The sequence below is a fragment of the Alosa pseudoharengus genome, unplaced genomic scaffold (genome assembly GCF_046254945.1).
Source record: "Alosa pseudoharengus isolate Yale_2024_CS ecotype anadromous, Long Island Sound unplaced genomic scaffold, YU_APseudo_1.1 YU_APseudo_1.1_scf_8, whole genome shotgun sequence".
In the NCBI taxonomy this organism is placed as follows: domain Eukaryota; kingdom Metazoa; phylum Chordata; class Actinopteri; order Clupeiformes; family Clupeidae; genus Alosa; species Alosa pseudoharengus.
The window spans coordinates 981777-993813 of record NW_027468870.1 but is presented as its reverse complement, the minus strand read 5'-3'; positions in this window follow the sequence as shown (position 1 = coordinate 993813).

The following is a 12037-nucleotide window of genomic DNA, read 5'->3' as shown; positions in this document are numbered from 1 at the left end:
AAAGCATAACTCGAGTTGCGCTGTTCCCCAACAGCAGCATCCATCTTCTGTGTTCAAGTAGCAGAACCCTCACAGCTCTGCTGTCCACCAACTCTACAGTACACATGATATTATTGATCTTTCCAGCTCGCAAGCCAACGGAGAGTTTCCAGACCTACCCTGGCTGCATTACATTACGCTAGGCTAGGGTGCGTCTAGATTTCTAGGCTATCATTCCTTAATGTCTTATGAGTCATCTGGAATTGACATGAGTTCATAGTTTATCATTTGTGACCTCATACATGAACAGCACATCACCTAAAGTATTAGGTACGGTGGGCACATTATGAATTATGAATATACATTACTGTGTATTGGTCATTTGGTCATGATACTGTGCATTGGTCATTTGTCATTTATGTGATGCTGTAAAAGCCTTTGTTTTTTTAATACTGGCACAATGTCTATCAACAGTACAAACTTTGAAACATATCTCTGTCTTGCAAATGACCCCCATACACAATGTGTAACTTTGTAGTTTTGAAATAGTTATGCCACATAGAAAATAGTCATACTGACAACAAGACACAGCAGTTTGACTATCTTGACATAAACAATGGTGCAGGGCCTTATCATTTTGATTGTACCGACAGTTGCACTGGTATAAATACTTGTGTTTGAGACACATACACATTAGCACATTTTGCATAAGAATTTTGAGCCAGATACAGAAATACACAGTTTTGCAGGCAATCCACTTTGTGGTGCAGTTTGTAGTAATTGTTTTGTGAAATGCACTAACTGTTGTTGATGATGATTTGAGACTGAGAAAAACTGTGATGGACATTTCACATCCAATAAGTGCTACAGTCCTAATGCAGTAGCCTAATGCAAGTGTATAGTATAAGTATATACACTGCAAAAAATGAATTCTAACCAAGTGTTATTAATCTTATATTAAGATTAAAAAATCTATTTGGTATTGTTTTTAGTATGAAAAGACTTACCTAGCGCCCTCTCAAAAGATCTTTTTGACTTAATTTAAGAAGACTTTTACTTATTTTAAGGAGTCTTATCAAGACAAATTTACTCAATGCACTGGCAGACAAATTTGCTTGTTTTTAGGACAAATTTGCTTAACGCACTGGCAGACAAATTTGCTTGTTTGATGAGATGTCTTAAAATAAGTCAAACATTTTTTAAATTAAGTCAAATGATTTCACAAGAAAGCGCTAGGTAAGTCTCTTTATACTGAAAACAATACCAACTAGTTTTTTTTTATCTTGATATAAGATTAATAACACTTGGTTAGATTTTGTTAGATAAGCAGTTTTTGCAGTAATGCAATATAATGCAGTATAATGCCTAATGCAGTATAATGTTGCTCTATAGTGCCCCCTGCTGTGCCAACTACATACTGTTTCAAAATACATTACATTCAAAAAGCAGAATATTAAACAAAAAGGAAATAAAATAACTTTTGGCATGCAGCTAAATTAACCTCTCATCTGCGATGCACTAAATGAGGACAATCATGTCCTGAGTTAAAGGTGTAGTCAGCAATATTTTTTGTCATATTCAGCAAACACCTCCTCATGATGCACTAGCTGCCCATTTAGTGAGTGCACTGGTGTCTGTAGGGTTAGGGTTAGGCCCAGTGAGTGCACTAGTGTATGTAGGGTTAGGCCCAGTGAGTGCACTAGTGTCTGTAGGGTTAGGGTTAGGCCCAGTGAGTGCACTAGTGTATGTAGGGTTAGGCCCAGTGAGTGCACTAGTGCATGTAGGGTTAGGCCCAGTGAGTTCACTGGTGTCTGTAGGGTTAGGGTTAGGCCCAGTGAGTCCACTGGTGTCTGTAGGGTTAGGCCCAGTGAGTGCACTGGTGTTTGTAGGCTTAGGGTTAGGCCCAGTGAGTCCACTGGTGTCTGTAGGGTTAGGCCCAGTGAGTGCACTGGTGTCTGTAGGGTTAGGCCCAGTGAGTGCACTGGCATGGTATAGGCTAATGAGGGCATGGTATAGACCAGTGGTTCCCAAACTTTTAACCCTTTCGTGCCCGTGCTGAACATTCCATTTTTGGTGCTGGATGACCTCCTTACACAAAAAAACGTATTTTTTGAGTATAATACATACCATCAATGGGATATACATACCATTGTAATCAGAAGGGTCAGTTCTATCAAATGATGTAAAATAAATATGGTAATGTTGATATAGTAATGAACAGTCTTTGAAAATCCTCTCCAAATGTATACCGAAATTCGTTAAAATTGAATTTCATTCGCATAAAAATGAATTTTCATCATATTTCTATACGAGATAGAGAAAAATATAGAGTGTATGACATGTTCAGCAAGTTGTGGGCTATTTAACAAAAAAGACTGAATTGGAATATCATTAACCTTTCAAAAGTTATGATAAATTAAGTGATAAGTGTAAAAAAAGGCAGGAAACGGGATTTAGAATGTTCACAGAATTCACATTCTCTTTCTCACCAAAAACATAAAAGTATGCATAAAAACTAATAATGAAGTCAGACACAATGGTTTAGATTTATTTGGTCCATAAGAATAAACCATTTATTTGTATATAAGCAAATGCTACAGTCAACAATAATGATATATAAAAGAAAAACATGTAATACAGGAAGTAAGTATACTGTATATTTATTGAAGATCAATTCTGAATAGAGACATAAAATACATTTGATTCAACAGATACAACTTCCTTATATAAATTAGTGTAATATGAAAATGATATACATCTATAAAATGTATTATGTATGAAAAGCTAGGAATACAGTGGGCAGTGCTTCGACTTGGCCAGCTTCACTCGCGGTCCGCGCATGGGATCACGTGGTATCACGATACTTTAATTTGTATTTTCCCAGTGAGACGCTGCAACAACCCAAACAACCGGCAGCAATCTAGGGACTGTTCGTTATTTATTGAAGGGGCCACCGGAGGAATTTTGAGTGCTTCAGTCAAAAGTTGCATGACCCTCCCTTGCCTGCTAGAAATTGTTCAATGACCCTCCGACAGAATTGTTAAAAAAGACATGACCCTCCCTTGCCAATTGTCGCATGTCTTCCGCCCGCGCTGCTTTGCGCCACAGCCACACACTGTGATAACGTTCTTAAATCAATCTTTCGTGAGCTTGCATGCTACCAGTCCTTCCTTTTCAAATGTGTTACGCCTGTTTGCACAATTTCACAAATAATCATATGTGATTAATAATATGACAAATAATCCCTGTGCATGGGGACCGAAACAATGCATGCCAACTTTTTCCGTGTTTATCACGTATTTTAACTTTCCCCCGCTGTCTTGCCGTAGAATAGGCTATCCTATATTTTAATACTCTCATAACAACCCTGCCATCGGGCATGTCTCTGTGTTGCCCTGTTGCTACCCCTTGCCCTTCCAACGAAACAGATGTCTTCAAATCATCGTTTTCCTTGCTTGAATGTCATAAACATACAACTTTATGCAGCAGAATTACGCATAGGCTACTTGGAACATAACACATTTGACAAAGGACAGATGTATCGCAGGGCCGGCCCGAGGCATAAGCGAACTAAGCGGCTAAAAAAAAAAAAAAAAAAAAAACTCGATTGGGGGCCCCCTGGGGGGGATTGGGGGTTCGGGGGTTCCATGTTCCATATGTGTTGTGCATGCATTACTTGAAAATAACTAGCTCCAGTTATGTATGAACAGTGAAGGTAACGAACTCTTAAAAACGTGAACTTGAAGAAGAGAAAATTGAACAATATGAACTATGAAAATTGAACAACTTGAAGCTACATCTATCAAATGTGAACATGCTTAACAAAATATGGGAACAAAACATGAGAACTAAACGTGCATTACGAATATAATCAGTGGGAGCCCTGTGCTTGTTTCCCTGCAACAAGACAGTGACACCCTCAGTGTGTTTGAAATGTCCAGTCGATTGCGCAATTTGGTTTTAGTTGCAGTCATTGCAGAAAACCCGGCCTCGCATAGATACGTGGTGGGAAACGTTTTCAGCGCTTTTACGGCTATCTCGGGATATTCTGCTTTGGTTTTGATCCAAAAACCCGCCAGAGAGGTTTCCTCATACACACTCTTAAGACCACCGTCATTTGCAATTTCGATCAACTGCTCTTCCTCCTGCGCTGACATGTTAGGACTATTCGGGATATTGACAAATGGGTTGCGGACCCACTCATTGGTTTGCCGTGGATCTTTGGAGGATGGGAAGTAGCCTAACGCTCAAACTCATTTGAAAGCGCAACAAGGTGATCGCGCACCAGCTGCGAGAGAAAGGGCCCTGCCTCAGTCTCTCCCAAAACCCCCACTACTGTTTGGAACATTTAATAATGTTACAAAGATACTACATCAATCCGTATGTTTCATTAGGCTACTAGGCTATTTGTTTTGCCTTATTCTTGATTCATTTAGGCTAGGCCTTTTTATTCAGGGGCCGTATTCACAAAGAATTTTAAGGCTAAAAGTAGCTCCTAACTGGCGAATTTAGGAGCAACTCCTAAAAATAATGGGCGTGTCACTCCTAACTTTAGGACTCCTAATTTTTTTCACAAAAAGTAATTCATGAAGCATTTTAGACCTAAAAGTAGCACCTAAAAGTCTGGGACAGCTTAAAAGAAGTCGAGAGGACTCCTAACTCACTAAGACCTATTCATAAACAGCTTTTTGTGGCATTTTACATTGCGATGTTTTGAAATGCGCTATGCGGCAACAGGAGCTTCCAATCGCAAGGGAACAATTTTGCATTCATAAAAGGAATGAACGCCACCAACAACAACCAAAACTACTCATTGCTAACATGTAAATTAAATGTAACATTTCATTGTGAATCAAATTAAAATGTTCTCTTTGCAAACGTAGCCTAGGCATATCCTATGTTTCATTAGGCTACTAGGCTATTTGTTTTGCCTTACTCTTTATTCATTTAGGCTAGGCCTTTTTATTCAGTTATTAATCATCTTCCGTCCTTCGCACTACTTGTGTAGCGCACGCATTCTCCGACCTGTCACCTGTCACTCATCATCGGAAGGGAGGTGTTTGGAATCATTCCCGCGTTACAATCGTCAGCCAATCAAGGTGGTCACTTCAGTCAAGCTCGTGCATGAGTAATGACGTCATCTATAGCAACGAAGACTCACTCCTAGTTTAGGAGGTGTCTGAAAGGCTTTGTGAATAACTTTTAAGAGAAAACTCCAAGCTAAAATCTTTTAGTGCGATTTAGGAGTAGCCTACTCCTAGTGGTAAGATAAAAGCCTTTGTGAATAGCCTACGGCCCCAGTTATTCATCATCTTCCGTCCTTGTGTAGCGCACGCATTCTGAGACCTGTCACTCATCATCGTAAGGGAGGTGTTTGGAATCATGCCCGTGTTACAATCATCAGCCAATCAAGGTGGTCACGCTTGCCCATTTACACAAATGAATGGTCGAATATTACTGATGATCATTGTTATTTAAGAACATGCAGTGTGCGTAGGGCACCAAAAACATCTTGCTCGTAAAAAAGCATCATACCGCACATTGTGGCGGGTCTGTTATTTACTGTAGGCTGCGCAAACCACAGGGCAAGCCTGCATTCGAGGCCTTCTGTTCAGAATTTTATATAAAGCCTGCGCTAACAGTAATCCTCCTGACCATGATAGGCCTACCACAGCTGTGGATATGTGTGGAATGTTCAAGTAATAACACAATCCAATGTGTGTCTCAATTGTCCCCCGCTGACCACCTCACACATTTCTCTATATTTTGCAACGAATTTACATGACACAATGCCATAAAATATGCCAGTTTTAGGACACAGAATAATGTTTGTAATGATACCAGTTAGGCCTACGTTTAACAGTAACAAGTGTAATGAGCTATTCATTGTCGAAGGTGCATGGTCAAGTGAAATTCTTACTTTGGAAAACAAACATTTGCCGATATCATCGCCGATCATCAGAATATTGCTCTGGACTGCAGGTAACTTGTTAAGTCAGTGGTTCTCAAACTTTTATTTAATTCCCCACATTGATCAAGGGGCATGACTGATGATCGTGGAGATAACGTGTTATCCCGAGGCCTTTGCCAGCATCTCCGACGGTAGTCTACCCTATTAAAAATATAAGTTTTCGATGTCCCAAACGGAGAGACATAGGCTACTTTATTGTTTTTAACGATCTCTATGCTACTCACAAAAATGTAGGCATGGGGACATGATGAATAGGCTATCCAACTGTCGTGTGTTAAATTATTGTGATTACGAGCCAGTGGTTTTCAAACATGCGTGGCTCGGACATCTAACTAAATGCAATAGGCTCATATCGTCCTCGCATTCGCAAAATGAGGACCAGTGTTTTGTCAAATTGCAAATAGCTATTCGTTTTAACGAATTTTTATGATAGTAGGCCTATGCTTTTTGTATAGGCTACTATCTTAATCTTGGAATATCGGGAGGGAAGTGGCGCGTCTGCAGTCAGCCAAATATTAATGTAATTCTGCGGCATAAAGCAGATGTATTTGTTTATTGTAGGCTACAGAAAAAACAAAAAAAATGACATGTCAAGCAGTCTATTGACTACATTGCAGTCAAGAAGTAGGGCGAATTAAGACACTGCTTTGATTTGCGTAGTTGCATTGTCCCCAACACTAACAATAACATAGCAGATTTCGATTTTCGCTACCACCGTGTAGTCAAGCCTTAAGCCATACCCAAGTAGCCTTAATCAAGGTAATGTTTAATTATGCATGATTTATTTTGTTATTGAATTTGTAGGCTGGGATTCCTCTCGGTAACAATTATGTTTGGTAGCCTCCTGCTTTTTCAGAAGGGGCGGCAGTCAGGCTACTGACAGAGCGATGTACAGTGGCAGAGCGACGCACAGTGGCTGAAAGTGGTACTAAAGCTTCACGCAGCTTCACGCCTCGTAATGCGCGACTGAAGTGGCCAGTGCCGGCCCGAGCCTTTTGGGGGCCCTAAGCAGAATTTGATTTGGGGGCCCCCTCCCACAATGCAGAGTCACCTGTGCTTGGCGATAATTGACAACTTCACACTATAATGTCATATTATAAATTAATACAGTGAGGTTATGTATTAATACAGTGACTGATTATGAACTACTGCCCCCCTGGACACAGATGCATAAGGACCCTCTCCCCCTACCCTATTTGAAATTCTGAATTTGGTAGATGTGATATCCTGTATTCTGGTGCATTTTTGGGATGGTCAGCTGGAGAAGGGCAGTACCTAAATTTGTTCAGATTCATAGCCTTTTGCTTTTTGACTTATATGGGTAGTGACTTCACACAACTACTTGGGGTTCAGGGTCCCTTGACCTCTTGGGCTCGGTAGGTTCATTCAGTAATCCATCCTTGCTCACATGCCAAAAATGTTTTGGGGCTCCAATCTAGACTTCTGGCCCCATGTGCTTGGTAAACCAATGTATTAATATAGTTGTTATTTACACCAACCCTGTCACCTTTTAATCTTAGAGGGTACTAAAATCACAGATTTATTTGAAACATTCATATTCAAAGTGAAGCACTAAGGGTGGTTTACTGAAGTTGAATTGACAAATAACAAAATACAACTGCATTTATATTTGTTGTAAACAAGTACATCATTTTAATGACTTGTTTTTTAACAGATTTGCAGAACAAATCTGCAAATGTGCATTAAATGAGCAATCTTCAACTACAAAATAAAACCAAAATAGGCAAGATAAATAGACCGTCTCTTCCGATTTTTGAACTTGATGCAGTGTCTGCACGAATTGTCTATGAACCCGAGGTATCTAGTTTATGCGCGTGACTCAAAGGCTGGCAGACACAGTAGAGGTAGGCAGGCACATTGATCATGAAATCAGAATTTTCTTGTTTTGAATTATTAATTGTTTCATTTATTCATTAATTGATGCACTTGCTTACGTTATTTATTATGTAAAAAAAAAAAAAAAAAAAAAACTCGATTGGGGGCCCCCTGGTGGCCAGGGGGCCCCAAGCAGCCGCTTAGTTTGCTTCTGCCTCGGGCCGGCCCTGGAAGTGGCCATTTGAAAGCTTTCTCAAGAAGTACAGTCTGCTTAGTCCCTTCTTGTAGACAGCCTTAGTGTTACAGTTAATAGTTGCTTAGATAGTTTTGTATTAATCCAGTATTGGTAGTGGATACACAGGAAACATATTTTTGCTAACAGACTTTGCATAATCATTTGTCTTTTTCTGCTTGTGCAGAAGGGCTCATGAAATTCGATCCCACAGCCACCGAGGAGAACATCAAAGCGAACGTGTCCGAGCACCTGAAGCACGCGCCGCAGACGTGGAGGATTTACAACGCCCTGATAAGCCAGCCCCCTCACTCCGAGACGGCCCTAAATGATATCGGCCTCCACCTCACCAGTGTTGTGGCGACAGGCGTGGACATTTAGTCAAGATTGTGTTTCCCTTTTGAAAAGTTTTTTTTATAACACTGGAGCTACAATAAGTCTCTGGATGGCTCACATACATACCAGTGGCGGCCGGTGGTTAAAAAAATAACGGAGGAAGGAATGTCCGCTTGATTGGTGTTAGTGGCAATATGTGAATAGATGTAGGCCACCTACCCCGACACATTTATAGCAGCAGTACTATGTAGCATTTTAACTGGCAATGTTGTGCAATAAGTCACTTTGGATAATAGTGCTGAATTAATAAATGTAAATGTAAATAAATATAAATTTAGGTCTGGGAAGTCAGGGAAGATATGTAGGTCTAGTTATGAAATACTGTTTTCCAGATGTGCAAAATTATGAAAAGTCTGGAGGTTTTGCTCAATGTAATACATTTGCAGAAAAGTCTTTAACACTAAAAATAGACACTTGTTTTATAAAACCATGTAACTATTTACCATTAAAAAATAGACCTTAAATGTGTTTATTCGTAACATGCTATTGTTTTTAAAGCCAAATCGCTATAATTTAAAGACAGGTTGTAAGCTAAGTGAGAATTTATACTCAAAAGGCAAATGTTACTGAAAACGTCATTACAGGAATGCATCATGGTCTGAAACATTCATTAACAATGTTACCATCCAAAGATACAGTTAGTAACAATAACATATTAACAACAAGAACATTATTTAACAATTGTTTAGTTAAGGCATAACTTGGAGGATTATAGCAACGCATAACTATCCAAAAATGTTTTAGCCAAACATTGTCCACCAAATGAACTGTCCACGTTTGTGACAGGCCAGCAGCTGTAGGCTATAGCTGATTGTTTTCTGTGCTAACGTTACCAGTTAGCCATTTGTCATACTATGTAGCATTCAGCAGCCTACACTAGCCTTACCATCTTTTTTTGGAATAGGAATCTTTGGAACTGGTCTTCCTGCTTTGATCCTAACCTTCACACTGTATTTGAAAGTATAAAAGATGGATATTGTCCTCTGATTCCATTGTACTGTTTATTTCACGAGCAAAAAACAAGCTTTCCGTTTGTAACGGGTAGATCAAGTGTACTACATGTCCCAAGATCCCTGCCTATGCTCCGCCTTCACCTGGCTGCGAGGCTTACCTGACGTAGGGCATTCGTCTTTTTAAATTAATGACCCCGCGAAAGCTCACCTGTGCTGTCTTGCTGGGAGAATTGTTTGGTGTCGGCGTTTGGTGTCTGCTTTCTCGTTGCTGTCCCTCCGAACTCATCTGCGGTACCCTTTGGGTCGTTTCAGTCAACGCGTCTTTGCTCAACCGTGTGTTTTTGCAACTAGCGACTGCGGTTGTGCCGGTAGCGCGACTCATCTCTGTAGCCTACGGCCTGGCTGTCTTACTGTGGTGATCCTAAGTCCCCGAACCTGGAGGTGTGCCGTTTCTCCGCACCCTCGAACGTCACCATAAAGCGGTCAATCACTGTTTTCCCCTGGCCACTTTGTAACAGTGCACCCAAAGGTTGTTATTTTGTTTGATGGAAAATTGTATGTTTTGTTTGGGTTTTCTTTGTGTAGCTCTACTGTATAGTTGTCCTGCTCTTTGTGTTGCGGGCCGAGTCACCTGTCCGTGATATCCAGACCTGACCTCTTCAACTATCCCCCTCCCCCTGCATTAGCCTATTCACAGTGTGTGTGTGCATACAGTACATCAGCTTGCCCATTTTGGGGTGTATTACACTAGTTATAGTATCAAGAAGTCACTGAGTTCATTGTGTGCCCATTTTGGGGTGTATCACCATTGTGAGTAGAAAAGTAATTTTTCCCATTTAATCGCTTATGGAATAGTCTCTTCTAGTGTGTGTGAATTGCTTTGCAGTCCCATAGACCCCTCCCCCCTGTGTTCAGTCTGAGTACTACGCCTTATGCCTCCACTTTGTTGTGGTTGGCCTGATACCCGCATCCGCCCCTCAGCAGTGGCTATAGTATAGAGCTGCCCCTTTTTGTTTTGTTCCCCTTGTCCGCCACTAGGGTGGGAAATGTCTTTTTCTTATTTTCTTTACAACGTGTGAATGTCTGTGTAGGGTGCCTGTTACTGTCTAATTATTGTGAGAAAATCAACCCCCAGAACCTTGAAAATAATAGTGGTTGCAAATAAAATCTATTTTTGTATTTTGGTAAATCAGCCTCTGTCTAGTCATTCAGTTGTCTACCCTAGGCGGGACATTCTGTTACTAAGGCAAAGTTACAATTGGCGCTGCGAGCAGGGTCACAGAGGCGGACTATATCCCGTTAGTTTATTGTTCTTACGCTTACATAAATTGCACCTTATTATACCTTATTGCATTTGGGGGAAAACAGTGGTTGAGCCGCAGGAGGAAGATCGTATCCCGAATCCAGACAGAAGACCTCTTCTACAGTCTTCTCTACATTCCTGCTCTAGTGGAGTGTCTGTTTGGTATTTTGAGTTTCATTGTTCTGCTTTGTTTTTTTTGTATTGTTTTTTTTCAGTGATACGTTACTATGTCTAATGAGGAGTTGGCAGAGCAGGTAAAAACACTGATGGAGACGGTACAAAGACTCCAAGCAGATAATCAACAGCTTAGAGAGGCAGTGAACCGGAGGTCAGTTCCTGTTGATCCAGGTCCTTCAAACGGTGACGAATCTGGAGGTGAGCCAGCAGTTCCAAATCCCTCTGCCCCAGGTCTAGAACCCCCCTCCCCTCCTATGACGGGGCGTTATGTGCTGGTGCCTAGAGAGCGAAAGTGCCCTAAGTTCTCCGGCAAGACTTCTCAGGATCCCCTTAGGGTGGAGGAGTGGATAGAGGAGGCCCGGCGCTCATTAGGAGTCCGACCTATGTCTCGTTCAGAGAAGACACTGTTTATATTTGATTTATTAGATGGGGAGGCAAAGGCAGAGGTTAAGTTTCGACCAACCAGTGAGCGCGATGAACCAGAGAAAATCTTTGCTATCTTACTTGAGGCGTACGGGTGCACTCAGTCGTACATTACCTTACAGCAACAATTCTTTCAGCGACGGCAATTAGAGGGCGAGTCATTGCGTGAGTATTCGCATATATTAATGTCCTTAATGGAGATGATTAGGCGTAAATCCCCATCATGTTTCCCCAACCCTGATTTTGTCCTAAGAGACCAGCTCACTGAGCATGTCAAGGATAACATGTTAAGGCGAGAACTACGGCGCCATATGCGCCTTCACCCTAATGCTTCCTTCCTTGATATACGGGAAGAAGCCTTACGCTGGGTTAATGAGGGGGAGCTTACTAACAAGCCAAGGCCTCGGGCCTTTTCATGCAGTGCCCAAGGAACAACTGAGTGTGACGCTGATCTTAACATCATCTCAGCCAGATCTACCACCGAGCTGAGTGAACTAAAAGAGTGCCTCATTCGGCAACAGGCCCAACTAGATGCCATTATGCACCGCTTGAACTCGCCTCCACCCTTGGGACGTTCAGGGCCCAATACCCATGCACCCCCATCTCGCCATCAACGTTTAGATCCCTCTTTTAGGCGAGGGGCTAGTGGTGCACGCACACCGGCTTTTCAACCTCGATTCCAGCCAGACGGCACGCCCATTTGTATGCGCTGTAACCAGCCTGGACATTTGGCTAGGGTTTGTCAGACCACGCTACCTCCGTTATTG